This window comes from Triticum aestivum, chromosome 6D (assembly GCF_018294505.1).
Source record: "Triticum aestivum cultivar Chinese Spring chromosome 6D, IWGSC CS RefSeq v2.1, whole genome shotgun sequence".
NCBI classification, from domain to species: Eukaryota; Viridiplantae; Streptophyta; class Magnoliopsida; order Poales; family Poaceae; genus Triticum; species Triticum aestivum.
Genome location: NC_057811.1, coordinates 71,745,914 through 71,754,003, shown reverse-complemented (window position 1 = coordinate 71,754,003; position 8,090 = coordinate 71,745,914).

Here is an 8,090-nt window from a genome sequence, read left to right as displayed (position 1 = left end):
ATGACACCCCACCAACTTCAAGCTCTAATTGTCAATATCGTCAGATTTTGTAGTAGGTTCTACATTGTGTGATGCTAGTGACGGATAACAAAGGGTGGTCTTGGTTCCCAACTTCCTGTCATGGCATTGCTAGAAATTTGCATCTTGCATTTTCCTGTCTAGAGAAACATTTATTGTCTTCTGGTGACAGATGAAGTACGAATAAAAGTTTGTATCAGTGACTCACATGGAAGCCAACTAGCTCCTTGCCAATTTACTAATGAAAATAAACATTCTATCGTGAAGCCTCCGACCATGGGCATGATTCCACTCAATGACACTACTACTAGGAAGTGTGGCGACAAAGGGGGTTCTTTCTTATTGCATAGGAATTTCAAGCCTCACATGTGCAACCATGCGTGAGGGGCTAATAGGTACAAGAATGAAATCGACGTACCATGATGTATCAAAGTAGTGAAGAATAATGAGATCCCACAATAATTAGATGATGCGTGTCTGTGTTACTACCTTTGTGAACAGACAAGACATATGAGAAAAAAATGTATATCATACTAGTCAAAGACGTTTTCTACATAGTGAACACAAAAGACAAATATGATGCACACATATGTCTCAAATTTGACGTGTGTGCGATTTTGGATTGTGCATCACGACAAAGATGACATAAACCAACATCTTACTCTGTCTTCCTGGTGATCTTTGACTAGTCCACACTATCTCAGAGGAAATGGAACATGACACATTCAACGCCTTTGATGCCATGGATAAAGGAGCTGGAGACATACAAAAAATTCATCAACCACCAACAGACATTGTGGCAGTCTCTGCCTCTGGCCACCACAAGTATGGAGAGTCATCAAATGCCTCATCTTAGTATGGTCAAGGAATGTGGAGAGGTATTAAGCAATGACTACGAGTAGAAAGAAGGGGGTGAAGGTTGGGTTTGGCAAGAGTGAGATGATTCTATCCATGAAAGCCTCCTCCTTTGGTTGTCTCAACGAGCTCTGCAAAGTACGGAGGTTCTCTACCGAAAGCGCTTAATATCCATTTTCATAAATAAAGAAAGATAATGAATGGAGACATTTACACATGAAAGCATGTCAAAAATCAAAATATGTAGCACATTTATTTCATATGTAGCAGAAATAGGAATCTTTCTTGAAGCCTCTTATTTGTTCCTCCTTTTGTTTCATCTCCCCTCTGATTTCCAGCTTACTGGAAAACAACCCGGATGCATGCACACACCCTAGATCCTTTTTGGCTTGGCAACAGTGAGCTCGAACTCCTTGCGCTTGATCTGCACCATGAGCCGGATGTTCTCCAGTCGCATCTTCTCATTCTCCAGCCGCATCTTCTTCAGCTCCATTTCCTCCATCAGCTCCTTTGTGGCCCAGTTCAAGCGCTGCTCTGCAAGCTCCAGTATCTTGTCCTCTTGTGCTTGCTTCTTGTTCACGAGTGAGAGCAGCCAGTGTGGCGGCTGGGAGAACCTACCACCTGCAGCGGGGTCCCCGACATGAAGAAGGTTGCCGAGGTCGTCGTCTTCATTCTGGGGCACCTCGTTGATGTCGATGGCAAGACGCCGGCGCTGCTTCCGCTCGTTAGCTTCATCGCCACCATAGTCTTCAGGGTCGGCTACTTGCTTTCCCTTCAAAGTGCTCTGGTGTGCCTGGTGCGATGATGCCCCCTTGCACCAGACGCTAGGATGCTCGTCATGGTCGCTTGGTGCAGAGCGCTTGATGCCAATGGCAGAGACGGGGGCCATCGGATCTGTGGTGGTCAGAATGTGTTGTGATGAAATTGAGGTTGCAAGGGCTAATGGGTGCCTAAGGCTATGGTATGCTAGCAGTTAAATAGATGGGGGTGGGTACCCCTCACCTCACTCCTTTGTTCTCTTGCTCTTCATTTCACTCCTCAGTTAGCAACCAAAAACCTCCATTCGCTCAGTTTATTAGCCTTTAATGTTTGGCTCATACTTGAGCTGGAATATATTTGGCTCAGGCCACACACGTGGTACATTTCCCTTCTCCTTCTCTTTGGTTTGCAAGAACGGATGGTCATGGAGGATTCAAAGCAATTAAAAAGATATGTGAACTTCCAAAGGACATGGCAAATTGCCATTGCTGCTTCTTCTCAAAGTTTTTCAAGAATTTGCAAGAAAGCTATGGATAAATATATTGAATTTTCTAACATGTAAAATTGCAGAAATTTGATTAAGAAAATGAAAGTTATAAGAACATATATGCAATGAATCCTAACATATGTAATATGCAAAACAACATTTTAAAATCTATGGGAAAGACTGTGGATGTAATGGGCATCCAGAACACTCAAACCGGCAAAAAGGAGTGTGAAAATTTGTGTCATGCATACTACATCAAAGAATTGTCAAATGATCAGATAGTGTGATGTTGGTTGAATAGAGTTTCTACATCATGAGCACAAGAATAAACATGACTCACATGTATACGTAAAATGTCATGTGTGCATGTCTTTTATTGTGCATTGCCACTAACACTGATATCTTACTCTAACTTCCCCGTTTAGTTGGTCTACATCACACCATCCCGATGAAACGTATGATAACACATTCAAAGTCTCCCTTGTCATCTATAATGAAGGAGCAACCAATGTTGTAATAATCAACCGGATTGGAACTTGATTTTTTTTCATATATGACAGTTTGTATCATATATGGTAAACTAATGAGTTATATTCAATGTATTTCCCCAATCGCCACCCAAAGCCTCCAAGTTTAAAGATCTTCCAGCTATCCTTAGTATTGTAAAAACACTTTCTAACACCAGCAGAAAATATAGTTTGACAATGATAATTCAACCTTTTCAACAAATGCTTGCCATTTTAACATTGGTTATGAAACTTTTTTTTTTCTAAAGTGAATTATGTATAAGTTATACATGGAATACTTCAGCAACAACATAGTGAACTATAGAGTTTCTTACATCTGAGCATAATCTGGTTTCCCCGTCGAATTATCGTCCAAGTATTGAAATCAGGTCTCGATAGTAAAAATTGACCAATCACCCACCTTTACTCCCCAACTATACAAACTAGAAATCTCAAAGTTTAAATCCAAAATGTTGACCGAGCATATTTTGGAATTATGTGGGTACGTTTTGGGTACATATTATTGTGGGTACAGATTTATGCTCAATACATATCTTTAAATCTTGATTAATGCCATAGGTTATTGAGGATACTGATAACAAAGATATGTACCAAGCATATCTTGGCCATTTATTTGCCATCAATTATTGTGGGGCAGATTACAAAGAGAAAATTGACCATATGTTGCAATTTTAATGCCGTGAGATAGTGCTACATCTTACAAATAAGTAAATGAGCAGATTTCTAATTTATAACAAATAATTAATGTGGATATAGATTGCAGAGATGTAGATCGATTTAGAAAATTTATTGCCATTATTTATTGTGGATACAGATAACAAAGATGTAGATCGAGAAGATTTACGAAATTTATTGTCATTATTTATTGTGGGTATAGACTAGAACTAGGTAAAATCGGGCATATTTTGGGATTATATTATTATTTTGAGAATTAAAGTAGGGAAGCCTACTCAAATGCGACCATTACATTCAGAGATGATAATAGATTGAAAGCTAGATGGGACGTCTTCTATCATCTCCTTGTCTCCAATATGTCTGGTCTCTCCTGGCAACACCTGAGCAAGATTGTTGCATGCTCTCCTCACACTGTTGACACCGAGCTCCGAGAAGCCTGCCAGGTAGTTCTTAATATCTGCAATCAGGCCATAGCAAGCTGATCAGGTTCTGTCTTCCGCCGTTAATTCCTTCACAATCACCTGATAGTTCATCTCCAAAGCAACGGGACACTTGTAGATTTTTGCCAGGGATTCTAGACTAACAATAGATGCACATGCTTCGGCCTCCTCTGCACTATCGCTTGCCGCCAGATTCTGCCAGACAGACTCCCTCCGTTTCTTTTTAGTCTGCATATAAGATTTGGTCAAAGTCAAACTTTACAAAGTTTGACTAAATTTATATAAAAAATATCAACATCTACAATACTGACGTCATATATTATCAAAATTAATTTTATCATGGATCTAATAATATTGATTTCATAGTGTGAATATTGATATCTTTTCCTACAAAGCTAGTCAAACTTTACAAAGTTTGACTTTGACCAACTCTTACTGTCTCTTGTGACTGCTCCCGCTGTACAGATCCCCGTACTTGCACAGAAAGCTGCATCAGAGTTTAATTTTACTGTTCCTCTAATTAGGGACTACAAGTGCAAGATCTGGGACACTGCCAAATGGGCTTGCTAGGTGGCCATGACTCCCACACACTTTTCGGTGTCAGATTCGTTCGACAGAGATGAGATTTTCATTTCTTCCTCTTACCGCAACAGGAACTATACTGATCCCATGATTCATGATTGATTCTCTGCCATCATTATGCAAGCAATCCTCTCTTAGGTGCCAACATCTCCAGAGTAAAAGCTTCAGTTTAGCATGCATTTCCTGTGACACAAAGTCCAGTAATACTTGCAGCCAGTCCGTACCAGTGTACCAAAAGGCTTTCCCGGCCGGCAGATCCAATGCCTCCTTCATGGCATTTCTTAACGCCCTTCTCTTAGTGCATGTGATCACAACATGATATTCATCCTCCTCCCTGGTACCACAAATGTGCAAATTACTTGCAAATGGATTATAGTTAATAGTATGTGCAAATTACTCCTATAAAGGATGTTAGACTACATGCCTTCATGGGCTCCTCGTGGGTGAGAGTGCCCTCCTAGCCATTCATTTTTTGACTATGTACTGCAAGGCTAGCCTCACAGCTCTTTATTCAGAAAAATAAAAGTGTCAAAAGTACAAAAGTAATGAGGGAAGGAATACTTACAAGACTACCTAAGGAAGAGAGGCTATCCAAGCTAACAGGCTATCTCTATATTTACATTTGATCCTATGAGTTAAGAGAGAAAGGTAATGTACAGAATTCCTTCTCCAGGATATGAAACTAGGTGTCTCATTTATGAAGATCTTCCCATTCCTTTGTGTCCAAATATTCCAGGTTGCAATGAAAACCACCGCGGAGAAAAAAGGTTTATCAAACTCCATTTTGGTAGCCGAGGACACCATGAAGGTCGACTGGTTTTGTAGTGCCTTCTAGGAAATACCAAGGTAGTTCCATACCCGCTGACTGAAGTTACATATGAAGAAAGGGTGGACTCTATCTTCATGGGTGAGTGAGTGGCAGAGAACACAAGTGTCATCCTGAATATTCCAGTGTCTTTGCTGCATCATATCCCTTGTATTTAGTTGATCCATCAACAGTAACCAGCCTAAAACTTTCACCAAAGGGTGCAGGAGCATTTCCATATCCACTTGAAAATAGGGTCAGACACCATATAGGAGAAGGTGAACTCATAGTAAATCTTAGACTGAAAATCCCCTGATTTAGATGGCCAGTTCCAAATATCCTTGCCATGTGGTTCTAAGATGATTGGAGCTGAGCAAGCTCCAGATAGGCTTTCGAGGATAATGGGAGGTGGAAGTTTTCAACCATGGTTGGTAAGTCAAAGAAGTCCTTGAAAGTGATCATACCATCAATAACAAAAGAGTGCAGCCGTGGGAAATAATCCTTTAAAGTAAGGGATCTGTCATCAAATTTCCAATGATCAAGCCAGAAAACCACAGTGTCACCCGCGTGTACCTGTGGTATTGCCAACTTACAAAAATTTTCGTATAGCTTGAGCACATCTCGCCGACACAAAGATCCAGAACTCTAAGAAACTTGTGGAGCCGAGGAATGATAGTATGAATCCCATATAAGGTTTACCCAAGGCACATCCAATTTGTTAAAGAATTTAAAGAGATGCTTGAGGAGAAGAGCTTCATTTTGACTACCCAAATGAAAAATTCCAAGGCTGCCATATTTACTTCGTCTGCAGATCAAATCCCAAGCAACCAACGACTGACATGGGGCATTTGAATTGCCTCTCCAAAGACACTGACGTTCGATCCTTTCAATCTGTTTAAGAATGCCTTGGGGTATTGACAGCGAGAGCTTGCCGCGGCAGCCTTTTGGGGATGATGCGAGCCATCCGATCTGCATAGACGGCTTGCGCCCAGGCGACCCGGCTGAAGGGTCCATGACGGGTGGACCATAGGGTGCTCCCGGGTCCATTGTCATTGGGCAGCGGCGGTCACGCCCGCGAGGTACACCCTGCGCGTCATTCCGTGCATGATAGTGCCCTCGTAGCCGTCCATTTCCATCTGGCGTGTCGTGATGGCCTCTACTACTCATGATTGTGTTGGGGTACCCCGAAGAACAAGGGTGATATAATATATTAGCAGATAGTATTTCCCCCGGTGAAGAACCAAGATTGTCAAACCAATAGAAGACGACACACACAAATTTAACAGTACCTGTGGACATACAGATAAATGCTTGCATCGCAACAAGGCAAGGGGGCGTAACTCCCCTTGTTCTTGCCCATTGCAAGTATTAAATCTGGTAGTGATAGATATACTAAATAAAAGTAAAATAAAAATAAAAGAAAACAATGAGGAATTATAAGCTTTGTTTTGTATAGAAGTGAATCACTCGTGCAATGACGTGCTATACAAATAGTTTTTACCCCCTTTCCATGACAGAGTTTTAAACCGTCGGCTTGCTTGTGTGTGTGAGAGGGGGGGGGGGGTCCATCCCCGCGACCCATAAACTGCCGGCGATAGGTACTCCGGTCACATACTCGGGGCAAAAAGAGCACGTTTGCGATCGGCGAGCCATCACAGACAATTATACATGCCTAATCATTTCCGTTCGTATGTACATCCCACACAGTGAATCCCAGACATACGTTTCCGTTCGTATGTACATCCCACACAAAGAATCCTAGACAGTCCTTACCATTCGTATGTACATCAAACACAATTTTCCACGTCACATCGTCTGTGATAGCGTTGCCATTGCAGAAGATATTTACAATTTTATTGTTTTCCTTAATAAATGCATCACGCATGGTGCCTAGAAGAAGCTGTGTATCATAGGCTGTCCATCACACACACTTTTTATGTGAAAAATCTTTGTACAAGCTCGCTTAACACAAACAGTTGTCCAGAGGAAGTCATCCATGATTGTTCATTGACCCAAAATGTTTATTTCCTAAAAACTATGTGGGTTGTCTAAGGTCATCGCCCACGGTGTTGTCTCAGTAAACGTTTGCAATAGAAAAACCCAATAGGCAGGCTAATTGGCCTATTATTTTTAATCCATTTCGTAATCAAAATGACATTTCATATTAAACACGCAATATATTTCATTTTCGTATTACGACAACCAAGATTTCATAATTGAAACAAATCAGAGTACAACATCATATGGCTTCATAACTTAGTTACACCATGCATAGATGCATATAGCTAGCTACTCCATTACACAACATCACCAAGTTTCACATGCAATGTTGCCGTGGGAAATCCACGACCACCTATGGGACCATCAGCCCCTTGTGGTTCGACAAGGGGGGTGAGCAAATTGCACAAAGAGCGAAGGGCACAACACAACACGACAACAGTCACGCGGGCAGTTTTTAGCATGGTTCGGGCCGCCACGAGGCGTAAACCCTACTCCTGCTTTGGTGGATTGATTGTGGAATATGGTGGAGACCCTGTGCTCTAGCCCGGCAAGGGTCGCCGTGGTTGAGAGCAGCTACGCGCGAGCAAGCGTACAGGGGTCCAAATCCTTTCTATGGTTGCTATGGGCTCCTTTTATAGATCAAGGGGTCACCACAATGGCAAATAAGTCATTGTGTACTGATTAGATAGCGAACAGTGCTATCATACCTAACTCTGCAGATAGGTCAGGGCGCATTAAATGTGCCGCTTAGTGTCACATCACAGGGTGCCCGGCAAGCCTTGTCGGGCCGTTCTGCCACCTTTTTGCCTGTTCGTGTGACACGTTTCTGGACATGTGTCATTTGGAGGTGATTTCCACTAGAAGTGGCTACCATGTGTCGGAAAACAGCCACCTAGTCACTTGGTTGACACCGCATCGATTGATGACTTGCATCGCTGTGA